The 14,835-nt window shown below is 36.0% G+C and overlaps 1 protein-coding gene across 5 annotated transcripts in view; it reads left to right on the top strand.

Moving 5' to 3' along the window:
- Positions 1 to 14,835, top strand: part of PTPRK (protein tyrosine phosphatase receptor type K) — a 665,572-nt gene that overhangs the window by 184,090 nt on the left and 466,647 nt on the right. The window lies entirely within an intron of this gene.

The raw sequence follows: 14,835 nt of genomic DNA, 5'->3' as shown, positions 1-14,835 counted from the left end.
ATGTTAGTGAGAAAGAGAGAGAGAGAGAGAGAGAGAAAGAGAAAGCACTCCTAATGGAGAATGTTTATGATACAACTTTTTGTCTTCCATTTCTCCATCTAGTTGAAATTTAGGGCATATGTGCAAATGTGCCTGGCATATTGTTCAAGGTGTTGGTGCTGAAATTTGAACCATGGTCAGCCATGTGGTAACCAGTTTCCTTAACCACTAGGCTATAGCACTGGCCCTCGGCCCTCTGTTTAAGACAAAATTTCCCTGTCTTCCCTGGTATATTATAGGTCATCATTTAGTTTATAGGCATCTTCACTTATCAAAAGTCTGTTTTAGAAAATCAGATTTTCTATGTCAACATGCTAACAAGAATTCAATTTCTTATTTATATAAGTAGGAAAAATTGTGATGTGTCAGACTGCTAATCAAAATGCCCAGGCAGTTCATTAAAATAAAACTAATACAAAGTAAACTTTTATTATAGACTTTCAAAGTAAGAAAAAAAGGAGAAAGAGAACTACATAAATCCATGTACTTTGAAAATAGGTGATGAAATATTTTTCCTGATCACCACTTTTTTTTTCTATTACAGGATTGCTCTGTGTGCAATCCATTGCTTGGTATCCACTACATGCTACACTTATCCCATGTGTCATCCAAGATTTTCAAAACATCTGCACTCTTCTGATATCTTACTAATTGAATGTAACTTACAGCTGTTTCCGCTTATTTTATTTACATATCATATTGCGCTTTTGAGTCATAAGCAAAAACATTTTCTCAGAAAGAAAAGATTTCAAGACATTGGCCAAAAATTCTTTTATTGAGAAATATCTTAAGTTGTATATTGAATGGTATCTCTATTAAATTTGGATATTAAACCAAGAACCATTCAATTGATAAAAATATTAATAAAGGAAACATTTTATGGAATGTGATAGGGAATATAGAAATAAGAAGTTCCTGAAGCCAGTTGTCAAGACGAAGTTATTAATATTTTTTAAAATTCTTTTTTCCAAGAGTGAAACACACACACACACACACACACCACCACCATCACCACCACCACTACCTGTGACCCCAGCCTTAGCCGGCTCTGGATCATGGGCATATATAACCCAGTGTTCACAGGGAGGACTCCAACCCAGAAACTTCCTATGAGGATCGGCCTCACAGAGCATTCTGTTTTGCAGTCTTATCCCCCTAAAGTTAGTGAGAAAGAAGTAATTTAGAAAAAATTTCATTTGAAACTATATTCTTGATTTAGTTGTTGGTAATGAGCAAGCCTTATAGGGCAGGAATTTCCTAGATTAGCAGCTACTGCACAGATTACCCTTCTCGGAAATGCTTAAGAAGGAATTCACTATTAATTGTAGAAAATATAGGACATTTAATTTTTCTTACGTCTTCAAGTGTTTTACTCAATATAGAGCTAAGAAGTAATTTAACTTAGCATTTTATAGAACATAAGAATTTGTTTAAACTGTCAAAGACTTCTGTAAATGTAATCTAATGATTCTCTTTTACTGCTCTTATGGCTTAAACAAATGATACTAAAGCAATGTTAAAGGATATTCTAGTGTTCATAAAATGACACCATTTGGAGTGAAACCATGCCACTATTTACTTTTGTGCAACCTAGCACTGTTTCTGGCATATAGACCTGCAAAAAATAATTGTTGCACACATAAAATAACATCTTTAAAAAATGTGTATGAGCCTTTCTTGTGCAACCTAGCACTGTTTCTGGCATATAGACCTGCAAAAAAATAATTGTTGCACGGATAACTTAACATCTTTAAAAAATGTGTATGAGCCTTTCTCAACTCTTTGCGTATTTTGATAACCTTGGAACTTAAATTATTCTTGAATGAATAAATAAGTATCATGAGAATATTAGTGCACAAGTAAAAAGGAAGTATTTTAGAAAGTGATTTAAATTTAACTATTGTTAGTGTATTCTGTGGTTTCCAAAGTTGCTATTTGTTTTCTCATTGCAAGACAATTTGTGTGCTCACCAGGGAGAGGGAGTGATACAGAGGGAGGAACCTCATCTCCTGTGGGCATAGTCATGCAGAAGTCCTTTTCCCTCTATTTCTGCATTCAGTCAGGATTTGGGGCACATGTGCACATGCACCACTGTGCTTTTCAATCTGCCAGGGCCGAGCCTCAAACTACAGTTGGCCTTGGGGAATCTAGCTCCTATAGACCTGAAGTAGTGCTCTATGCGACCAACCCTTAATTAGCCTTTTAAGCCTTTCATTATGGCTGGGTGGGTGTGTTTTAAGAGTAGTGTCTGAGTAGATTTAATTCCAACCCTGTATGATATTAATACTATCAATACACAATGTTCTACTGTTTGTGTTTGTGCTTTTTTCTGTATGCTATGTGCAATCTTTGAAAGATAAGATCTCTGTAGTGGTATTGGAAGATGATATTTTTTATGCTATGTCTTATAGTCTAAGTTGCCTATTAAAGATATAATTGTGAAAATAAAACCTTGCTTTAGATGATAGGCACTTTTGATTTTTTTTTTTTTAACTGGTTGATGAAAGCAGTTTTATTGCTAGTGGAAGCAAGCAGCAGACTCTCCTTAGCCTGGTAGAGGTGACTATTTCTTCTGTTTTCTTTCCTCAAAATTAAAATCAATAAAGACAACAAGCCAGTGCGAAGAGCTGACTATTGCTGTTATATGTCACATCCCTCATCATAAAGTCCAAGTTTCTCTCTAATCATAATGTTTATATAAACCCTTTGTACTGAACTCCATTAAAAAAAATAGGACAGCTTTCAAGTTGCTATGTTATTTGTGCAGCCTGAGCTATATTTTTACTAGACCAATTGCAATGGTTCAAAAGATTTTTGGATTTTTTTTTCTTTTTTTCTTTTTAGATTTTTGCCATAGGGTGCTTGTATGTGCTTGCCAGAGTTACAGTGAGAGGAAAAGTGAGAAATTATCCTCCAGGGAGATGACCATACTGTGATCCCTTCTCCTTTCTCCTCCTGGATTTTGGGCACACACACATGTGCCCGGTGTAATTTCCCAACCACCAAATCCGGGACTCAAACTGTGGTCGGCCATGTGTGAATCCAGAACCTTAACCACCATGCCACCAGCTGGCCCCACTTTTTGGAATTTTAAATGCTCCACATCTACATTTAGGAGACAGACAACTATAGGTCCCAAGAAATCATTAGAGTGGAATAAATAAAGAGAAATGAAGGGTCAAAAAATGACTTATCATTTTTGTATGTTTTCCCTTCATGATGCATTTAAATATTTACTATGCATTTTTAAATACACTCAATTATATATAGTTTTAAATGTAGTATAGTAATTGAAGACCTATTCCTTTGTGCTCAGATTTCCTTCTATTAGGGGCCAGATGGTGGCTTAGTAGTAAAACATTATGGTCTGTGAGGCAATCACACAAAGAAAGGTTTGTGGTTCAAGTCCAGAGACCTCCCTGAGTACCCTGGGTGTGTGTCTGCCCATGACCAAAGACTTGTGAAGACTAGGGGTAGACTGCACTGTTGGAACCCTGTTGGTTACTGTCTGTCTGTCTGTCTTTTTTCCTTTATTATTTTTTTTAATGGAAGAAATACAGAAACTTAAAAAAAATTCCTTGAAGAGGGCACACAGGATCCTGAAACTGAGTGTATCATATAAACTATTTTGTTATTACCACCCCAATAATGTCTTCAAATGAGTTTTTGTAAAATCTAAAAGAGAATTAAGGAATTATATCTAGTCTAAGCTTTCATGTTATAAAGAAAATAGTGTTACACTCATGTCTATGGAAGAAGTCCAAGCTGTACATACTGAAGGAGCTATCAATCCACTGAGGCACAAAGAACCTTGCCATTGAGAATGAACAAATTAAACATTTGGAGGATTATTGATGGATATTTAGAACTTTGGACTTTTAAACTATAATAACAAGGACATTTGATTTCATACTTAGAGCTTAAAACTTTGGGTCCTTAATTTTTAACTGCTCTTGGTGGCTGATGGACTCTGAGGCTGACCATATGGGAAGGTAGCTGGTTCAAGTCTGGAAACCACTCAGAGTTCCCTGGGAGCATGCACATGCCCATGATCTGGGGCTGGCCAAAGCTAGGGGTGAATTATTTCATTAAGACCCTGTTGGGGTTCTCTCTCTCACACACACACATTCATGGAATAAACTTAACTACAACAACAACAAAGAAAATAGTATAGAAATAGATAAACTGATACAGGAATCAGAGTAATTCCAGGTTCTATTGCTTGTAATTTGGTCATGATATAAAACCTTACTGAACTTTTATTTCTCATCAGTAATTAAAGAGTAATATGATTTCTCTATTTTTCAAGTTGTTGTACCAGAGTACCAGTGAAATGAAGTAAAATGTTTGTGTGGCATCTACTCATATCTAGCATGTAGTTGATGCTTAATAAACATTATTTACCTTCCTCCCTTCTGGCCCAAGGTGACATGGCTGGTTAGTAATCTCATTGATCTGTAAGAAATTGATTTGAATTCTTTTCACTACTCTTTTTCAGCAAAGAATAAATTGCTTTTCCCCATTATAATTTTTCAGTAGCTCATTAGGAATTATTTTATGTCCAATTCAGAAAATTACCTTTTCTACATAATTGTTCACTGAGTGCAGGTGCTTTGCACTATGACACATAATGATATTTGAAAATGATTTCCATAAAATAGTATTGTAGGTCAACTTCATTTTTTCAAATATTCTTCTTAATAAAAATAGAATATTTTAGCTATGGAAATAGCTTGGAGAAATGTATTATTTCTCAGTTCTTCAAGATTGTTTTTATATAGTTCTTCAGTTTGGGTTACTGAATTGCTTCGTAATCATTCTTAACATTTCTTTTTCACATGAAGTTCATCATTTTCCTTTGGATTTTGCTTAATATTGACAGAAGCTAACGCCAGTAATATAAAGGCAAAGGAAGAAGTTAATACAATATTTAAAGCATTGAGACATTGGAGAGATCGTGAAAAATGTCTCATACTACAAAAACTAAGTATCTCTTAATATACATATACCCTTAAGGAAACAAAATTATGGCTTTTTGCTTAAAGTTTTATTTATTTATTTATTTATTTATTTATTTGTTTATTTTTGTATTAGTTAGTTAGAGAAATATTTAGATAGTACTCTTAACAGTATCTTGATGCCATGATTCATCCCTAGTTTCAGCCAACCCTGGGTCACGGGCCGACATTTGCCCCATGTGCTCAGAAGGGTCCCTGGACACAAACCCACCACCTTCCCATGTGGGTCAGACTTGCAGATAGTTGTTTTTTGTTCATTTGTTTTTTAAAGATTTATTTATTTATTTAAATTTGACCAGAGAGTGACAGAGTAAGAGTGAAAGTGAGAGAGAGAAAGAGAGAGAGAGAGAGAGAGCGAGTCGCCAGGTCTGGACCTAGAACCGCGATCCGCCATGTGGGAGTCCAACTCCTTTAACCACCACACCACCTGCCAGCCCCACAGAGAGTTTTTTTTTTTTTTTGCCAGCGAGTCACTGGCTTTCTGCAATGCCTTTTTATTAGTATTTTAAAGATATGTATGTTCTATCATGAAAACTGATTTGGGTTTTATGGCTTAAAGTAGAACTTACATAGATAACTTATTAGGTTTCTACATGTTTGAGTAATTTTTAAACCTTTTTATCAACAATTAGAGTCATGTTTATGTTGTAAATTCTTGTTCTCAAGTGAAATTAGATGTTGTAAATTCTTGTTCTCAGTGCCTTGTCCCCATCTTGAAGTGAGAGAAGAGTGAGTTCACTGCTCTATATTCTTTTTATATACGTTCTACATATTGTAATAATAATGAGCTATAAGCTGCTTTGAATATCAAATGCAGATTTTTTTTAACTTAGGTATCCAAAGATATGTTTTAGGGGTTTTGTGAATCCTTTAAAATTGTAATATTATATATATATGTATGTTTATATATATCTGTGTTTAGGTATATGATTTTTCCTGGAAAATATTAGATAATGAATATCAGAAAAATTACTCAGAATAATAACAATTCTACAGAGTAGAAAATTGGACAGTTCCCAATAACATAGTCCTTGGAGGGTGGCTAACATTATAACGGAGAACAAAAGTCCTATCTTGTCATTTTCCTAGCCTAATATTTTGTACCAGTTCCATCAAAGGTGATGTCTTTCTACCAAGTGTCCTCTGTGCCCTTTAAATTTCATTTCCACCTCCACAAAGAAAGTTAACCATATCCAGAGTTTTAAGAATTATTTTGTGAATTTTCCTTCTCAAGAATGCTTGTAAGTTCATTCCTTATCATCTGGACCTGTTATTTGATATCCTGCTTGCTTCTAGTATGGAAGCCCTTTGTGTAAGGGTTTACATCCAGGCTGAGCCAGCATTAGCAGGGTCCTCTCACCTTTCTCTTCTGTGTGTGTACCCATCACCCATGGGAAAGCATAGGTGAATTACTTTGAGCTTTATTATGTTCATCATTTATTGTAACTCTTTGTTGATTATTCCAAGTAAAGTCACAAGTACAAACAAATAAATAAACAAGGCCACAAACATTCTTTAAGAACACAATATTAGATAGTAAACATTATTAAAGAAAAAAGTAAAACCAGAGTTAAAACAAAGTACCAAAAGAGTTCATTGTAAACCCCTGAAGTAAGTAAGCCCCCTGAGAAACCATAGCTCTTTCTCAGTTCACATATTTGGAACATAGGACTTGTTAAGGATTTCATAAGGGCCTGAGACTACAACTTGTAAAGGATATGACATTTTGGGGAATATCAAAATATCCTTTCCTTTTGTACCTTATGAGGAAAAGGAAGCAGGTTGTCTTTTAAGAACAAATGTTCTGTTTTTAAAATAATTATTTAATTTTATTCATTATTATTTTTAATTTGACGAGAGAGAAACAGAGAAAGAGAAAGTGAGAAAGCAAGCTGCCAGTCTGTGACTCGAATCATGGCTGACCATGTGGGAATCCAGCACCTTAATCAGCACTTCACCTTGGGGCCCTGAAACAAGATGCTTTTATCAAAGGCGCAGACTCTAGATCCTCACACTTATAATACATGATTTGGACAAAATACTGATGGTTGGGGCCAGCTGATAGTGTAGCAGTTATGTTGCTGGAGGTCCCCCATGGCCAACCTCAGTTAGAGTCCCAGATCCAGTGGCTTGAAATTCATGCCAGTTGTGTGTGTATGTGTGCCCAAGATCCCAAGAGGAATATGGAGGAAAAGGGACTGCAGCATGGCCGTCTTTCGAGGGGGTGAATTCTCACTTTCCCTCTCGGTGTGTCTGTCACTCTCTCTGGCAAGTGCATGCTCCTTAAGGCAAAAACCTCTTTTAAAAAAAAAATTGGTGGTGATTTTCTCTTGGTTATAAGACTTATGTGATAGTTTTTTGTTGTTGTTGTTCATTTGAATTTTTGTGCACTTTAGATGTATGAATTTTAAAATAAAAAATAAGCATAAAAAAATCCTCACTGAAAATACAAATAAAGGAGAACTCATGAGACAATTTTTTTCTGGTATTTCACTACAAAGATTAGGCTCCATAATATTTACTTTTAATGTATATGTAAGATCTTTCTTTTTCAAAGAAGCCCAAAGAATTTCATGCACATATTTCAGAAATTTCACTGCAAAGATTAGGCTCTAAAATATTTACTGTTAATATATAAGGAGAATCTTTCTTTTTCAAAAAAGCCAAAGAATTTTATTTGAAATATATGCTATACAACAGAAAATATAAATACACCTAAGTTTGGGAGAAATATTATTTTACAGGTCAGAATTTTGTCACTTCCTGGTTTCATCATTTTTTTTTCCTTTTTGAAAAATTTTTTTAACCTATGAATAATCATATTCTACTTTAATTTCTACTACAACATAATTGTGAATAATGCTGCAATAAGCATAGCTGTGCAAGCACTTTTACAACTGAACATTGTCCTATTTTTTGGTTAGATATCTAGAAGTGGAATTGCTGGATCAAATGGTTGTTCTATTTGCAGATCTTTGAGGAATCTCCATATTGTTCTCCACAGTGTCTGGAGAAATTTACATTCCCACCAGCAGTGTAGGAGAGTTCCCCTTTTACCACATCCCCACCAACACTTATAATTTTTTGATTTTTTAAATCTTTGCCATTCTGACTGGGGTTAAATGGTATCTCATTGTAGTTTTGATCTGTATCTCCCTTAATGCTGAGGAATGTTGAGCATTTTTTTCATATGCTTTTTCAAATGTCTTCCTTAGAGATGTGTTTGTTTAGTTCATGTCCCCATCTTTTAATTGAGTTGATCATTTTTGGGGTGGGGTAAGCTGCTTGAGTTCCCTGTGTATTCTGATTATTAGTCCGTTATCTGACACATCGTTTACACACAACTGGCGGGAATTTCAAGCCACTGGATCTGGAACCATGCGGGAGTCCAGCAACATAACTGCTACTCTATCTGCTGGCCCCAACCATCAGTATTTTGATTTTTTTTCTTTTCCTTCTAGTGCAGTCTGTGTTTTTGTGTATACAGAGTGTATGTACAGCTATGTGTATGTGTGATTATGTATGAAATCATAAAAATAATTTAAAAAGTTTCTTTTCGGGGGGTATCATAATTAATGTACTCAAAACTGTAGTATGCAATTTTTTAAAAAAATTGTTTCAATAGGAACCAATCTAGAAGCAGGGCCTAATTTATGCTTTATTGAAGTTATTTTACTGTATTTAATTTAGGTGCATAAATGCTAAAATCTCTTAATATGTATAGCTGAAAGTAATTTATAGTTCATGCTTATTGAAATAATAACTTTTAGTTTTACATGTGATGTTAATTTATTGTATTTTCATAAAGATGTGAGAAGCTACAGAGCCTCAAAAGAAAACTGTGTTCAGAGATTAAACCTGAAGAATAATTCTCGACTATATTGGAGCTAAGCAAAGAAATAAGAGCTCTTATTCAACGTTAAGAAAGGAAGAGTTTTAATGTATTTAAAATACAACCTAATTTATATGCTTGTAACAATTCTGAAGTTGATTAAAGTCTGTAGAATGAATGAAAATTGCATGTAGTTCCCATTTTAGTTGACCTTCCATATTAATTAGGACATTTTTTCATTTATTTTGGAGCTAAGTACATTTTCTTTGTCTAGTAAACTTTGATTTTTTTTTCTTCTTTCTTTAATGAAGTGATCACTTTCATGTTCCATTTAACTTTCTTCAGGTTTGGAATAAAAGTCAGTGTATTATGATTAAGATAATGTAGGCAGGTCTAGTTACATGTTATTTACCAACTCCATCATTTATTCGTTTATGTAACAAAAATTTATTATATGTGTTAGGCAGTCTTCCAGGCATTTGAGATGAATCCATAAACAAAATGAACGAAATGTCTTGCTCTCAAGAAGTTTACATCTTGTTAGGGAAAAAGAAAATTAGACTGGTATAAGTAAAATATGTAGTGTTCCTAAGAGCCATGAAGAGAATTTAAGACCTAAATAATGTGAAGGAGTATGCATGCAAGTGTCTCAGAGAAAAACATGGCCGGCAAGGGATCAGCAGGTGGAAAGTGAAAGTTCCTGAAGGAGGAGCTTGCCTGGCATTCGAGGAGCACTAAGAAGACAAGTTTGGCCATTTAGAAACCATTGTCGTAGGAGATAAGGACAGGGTAATAATCAGGAAATGACTATGTGGCAAACTGTAGAACTTTGGATAGTTTTAATTAGAATGATATTATTTGACTTACTCTTGACAGAGTCGCACTGACTACTGTTTCTGAGTAATAGACATTGGTACGGGGCAAGAGTGGAGATAGGGTGACCAGTTAGAAACCTGTTGTGATAATCCAAGGGAGAGAAGATTGTAACTTGGCACCAAGATATAAGCAGTGGTTGCTATTATACTAAATATTAAGTTTGATTGCATTTGTTATGTGAGCCATGGATGAATAAAAATGATTTTTGTTAGACTGAGCACTTGGAAGGATGCAGTAGTCATGACTTGAAATGGGGATGAATAGGGAAAGGGCAGGTGTTTTGGGAAGAACAGAAATTTAGTTTTAGAGATACTATGTTTAAAATACCTATTTCATATATAAATCTCATATTCTGGGGAGAGGACCATGCTGGAGATACACATTTGGTAGTCTGTAGGCTGGAGATGGCAATTGAAACCGTGCCATCTGTTGCTGTGGTAGGTGAACTCAAATAAATAAGAGCAGAGAGTTTTCAGGAGTGAAGAATGCATTACTGCATTGTTTAGAGATCAAAAATAAAGAGAAATGTACAAATGAAACTAAGTAGTAGTTCCCTGTGCCATCATATAAACCTGTGCCTTATCAACAGATACATCAACAAATATTGAGTGATGCAGGGGAACTTAGTGTAAAATAGAATTATGAAAAATCTGGAGCCAGACTGCTAGTACAGTGGTTAAGTCCTGTTCATTGGGAAACAGATCTCACATGGCCAACTATGGTTCAACTCCTGGACTCTATGGTTTGAAAAACATGTGAGGCACATATGCGTGTCCCCAAAATCATGGGAAAGAGAGATGAAGGAAAGGAACTGTGGCATGACCACCTCCCCACTCCCTCCCCACTGAAGAGTGCTTTCTCACTTTCTCGCTCTCTCTTTATGAAGAGTGTATGTGTACCCTGTTCAAAAAACAGTCTACTTTTCTATTTTTATGACTAAAATAAGGAAAATGATATTAACCACAATGTAAACTTAATATTAAACTGTATGCTGGACAGGTCTAAAAATTGAAGAATAAGGACTACTTGCTTCTTTTTATGTCTTTTTTAAATGTAGCAAGAGAAATAGAATATAATTGCAATGTAAGATAAAAGATAAGCACACGTGCAATTTTGGTGCTCAAAAGAATAACTACTTCTAGTACTGAGACCAAAGGCAGGCAAAGAATTGTCTTATAAACAGAAATTTGGAGTGATCACTAAGATGAAGTTGAATAGGTAATGGAGAAGCCTACATTTTAGACCTCCATATGTGGATGCATATTGATCGTGTAATTCTCTTTAATACTTTATAATGCTATCTGTTATTATTAGCATAATGGAAGATTAGGATAGTAGGTCTAGACGGAAAGATAATTTCGAACAACATTGAAGCAGTGTTGTAAAACAATTATGGAACACTAGTTTTCAAAGCTGGCATTTTAGAGTAACAGGATTATTTATAGAGGACCAGCAGCACTCCCCTAGAGACCTTTGTTTAATTGGTTTGAGTTAGGCCCAGAATACAGATTATTTAAAGTTCCCCAGGTGAATCTAAAGTACAACTAATGATAGGCATCAAAGTAAAGGAAACAAAGGCAGTGTGTGTTTTTGCATTTGTGTTTTATGTAATCCATTTCTAGCACTCTGTGTTACAGTAGGTTGTCCCGTTTTTGTTTGTAGTTGTGTTGAATATGTATCGGTGTCTGATCGAGTCTGTGTGCTTACATCAAAATGTGAACTAATACACCTTTGCAAGAAATAAAGTACAAAGCCTAAGTCTCACAACTGTATTTAAGTATATTGAGATCCTGAAAAAGCACATGAACATTAAGAAGAAATCTGGCTGGTATGAATAGCAGTTTTAGTATAAAATCTTAGGTAGGAGCTTACAAGTGCCATGTACCTTTGGCTTTTTCTTGGAAATACTAATTAAAAATATGTCGGAATGTTTCCAGCCTTGGTTCAGCGTTTTCCATCTTGAAACTGCCTCCCTTATTATTGCAACATTCATTGCTTATGGTGCATCCATGCAGTGTACTGAACACTCCCAAACTCGCCCTCCAGAGTTTTTACTATTTTCATTTTTCTATTCTACTTTTCTGTTCAATGATTGACAAGGTGGAGTGAGAAAAACCAAAGATAATGTCTTATTAGAAATGGTTTTGTGATGTGATGAGAAGTTAGTCACTTCTGAGAGGTAGGTAGGGTTATAGTGTAGGTACTGTGGAGTCCTCATTCATGACAGTCATAAATGCTCATTATAGTATTATGTGTGAGTACTAAATAAATACCACCTAACTAAAATGATCTATCCTTATTGTCATTATCTGTTCTCAATTACTTAAGGTCAGGTAGGAAAGACCAACTACAAATAGCTTTTATTTGACCTTGAGTTTCTGGCTTACTTGTCAGCTCTTTGGAAATTCTCTTTAAGGACTAGCAGAAGGATGTATACAGTGATCCTAACGTACTTTCGTCACTATTCCTTTGGATTCCCACACATATTGAATGTTGGAGTAAACCAAAGTCTACTTATTAGCAGTTTTTTTTTTTTTAAAGGTTTTTGCCATAGGGTATGTGTGATTGCCAGAGAGTGAGAGAGAGTACAAAATCACTCCAGCTGAGATGGCCAAGCTGCAATCCCTTCTTCTCAGGACTTTGGGCATTCATGAACGTGTGTCTGGCAAGATTTTTGAAGATGCTGGGTCCAGGACTTGAACTGTGGTCAGCCACTTGGGAGTCCAGCATGCCACCTGCTGGCCCCGGTGGGGATACTTTAATCTAGAATAACGTGGTTTTGTCACCTGCTGGCCCCCTTAGGGATACTTTAATCTAGAATAACGTGGTTTTAACTAGCACATTCAAAAGTACTAAAAAAAAAAAAAGAAAAAGAAAAAAAATTCTTCGCTTTCTATAAATAATGTTTCTTCACTTTTAATATAAATTACTTCTCTGTTTCTTCACTTTTAATTTATTTTTATCACCACTCTAAGATGTCCTTGTGCTGTGCTTCTAAAGTTCATTCCTTTGTTATAACATAGGCAATGGCAGCAGAGATGCTTGCCAAAAACCTGATTTGGCAGTTTAAAAATAAAAGTCATATAATCAGAGCTTGAACATAGGTAAGAATACTTGAGCTTTGGGCTAAGGAGACCACATAAATTTATCTGAGAGAAAGGGGCGCTAAATGGAAAAGACCCAAAATAATAGACAAAGCCAGGGAAACTTGGCCAGTTTTCATTCTATTCATGCAATTGTGTGCCCCAGAGATCCTCATTTCTAAGCCACTTTCCTTGAAGTAAAATGAAGTTGAACTCATAGCTTAAGCCAAGAGTCATTAAAAAATGAATGAAGGGACCAGCAGTTAGCGTAATGGCTATGTCGCTGGACTCCCACGTAGTCGACCGCGGTTCGCATGCCGGACCCGGTGGCTTAAACTCACGCCGGGTACGTGTACATGTCTGACCAATATCCCAAGAGGAGAATGGAGGAGAAGGGACTGCAGCGTGGCCATCCCCTCTGGGGGGTGATTTCTCACTTTCTGTCTCTCTGTCTTTCTCTGTCTGTCTGGCGAGCGCACGTGCCCTATAGCAAAAACTTCTCCAAAAAAAAAAGAATGAAAATGAGAATGGCCTCTCTTTCTGAATTTAACACTTTGACTAGTTTTTCAGGGAAGAAAAGGTCTGCACTGGGGTGAGTTTGGGGTTAGGGTGTTTCTAGTGTCCCATTTTGACTTTCCAACCACATTTGGAAGGAAGGAGTATGTTGAGCCAAGAATTGAGCTAGGATTGAAATGCAATCATGTGTTACTCAGTGATGGCTCTTTGTCTTGAGGAATGTGTCATTAGGTGATTTTGTTGTTGAGGCTCATACAGTGTACTCACAGACACCTTGATTGGGACGGCCTACTGCACACTTAGGCTATACTGTGTAGACGATTATTCTTGAACTGCAAACCAGTACAGCGTATAATTTTACTGAACACTGTAGGCTCTTCGTAGCACAGTGTATCTGTGTGTCTCAACATATCTAAAGATAGAAAATAATACAGTAAAATTAGAGTTTAAAAGAAAATAAAATGATACACCTGTAGAAGATACTTTCTGTAAGTGGAGCTTGCAAAACTAGAAATTGCTCTGAGTTCTTTGAGCTAGTGGTGAGTGAATGTCCTAACACATTACTGTAAACTACTGCAGAATTTATTAACACAGTACACTTAGGCTACAATGCATTAAAAAATATTGCTAAATGATGTGTGTGCTTCATAGAGGGAGACAAAAGGAGACAGAGGGAGAGAGAGAAAGTGAGAAAGCACTCCTATGGGGGATGCCCATGCTATAATCCCCCCTCACCTATTTTTCTTTTCAGAGTTTTAGCATATACTCTTATGCCCAGTATGTTCCTCAAGTGGCTGGGCTCAGGACTTGAATCACACAGTTTGCCATGTGAGATCTAGTTATCTTAACCACCATGCCATGGACAAGCTGTTCACTGCATTTATAATTTGTTTTTTCCTCAATAATAACCTCAGCTTACTGTGGGTTTATAAACTTTATAATTTTAAAAAAGTTTTTCGCTCTCTTAATAACAGCTTAAAACACAGTGTAAAACTGTACAAAAATATCTCCTTTGTTTCCTTATTCTGAAAGTGTTTTTCTGCTTGCACATTTTTTCTCTTTAACTTCTGAAACTTTTTTATGTTACAAAGTAAAGCATGACGCATACATTAGGCTCGAGATCATCGATGCCATTGTCTTCCACCTTCACATCTTATCCCACTGGAAGGTTTTGAGGGGTTAGGAAGACATGCATGGAGCTGTCATCTCTTAAGATAAAATTCCTTCTTCTGGAAAACTTCCTGAAGGACCTGGTTAGGCTCTCTTTGCAGAGGCGTCACTCTTTTCAGAAATGTGTACAGGACAAGCAGTTAGCGTAATGGCGATGTCACTGGACTTCCATGTAGTCGACCGCGGTTCGAGTCCCAGACCTGGTGGCTTAAACTCACGCCAGGGGCGTGTGCGTGCGTGCCCAAGATCCCGAGAGGAGAATGGAGGAGAAGGGATTGCGGCATGGCCATCCGCCCTGGGG

The sequence above is a fragment of the Tupaia chinensis genome, unplaced genomic scaffold, assembly GCF_000334495.1.
Source record: "Tupaia chinensis unplaced genomic scaffold, TupChi_1.0 Scaffold000117_2, whole genome shotgun sequence".
In the NCBI taxonomy this organism is placed as follows: domain Eukaryota; kingdom Metazoa; phylum Chordata; class Mammalia; order Scandentia; family Tupaiidae; genus Tupaia; species Tupaia belangeri.
Note: the sequence above shows the minus strand (reverse complement) of the source record. Positions and strands in the feature narration are given on the sequence as shown.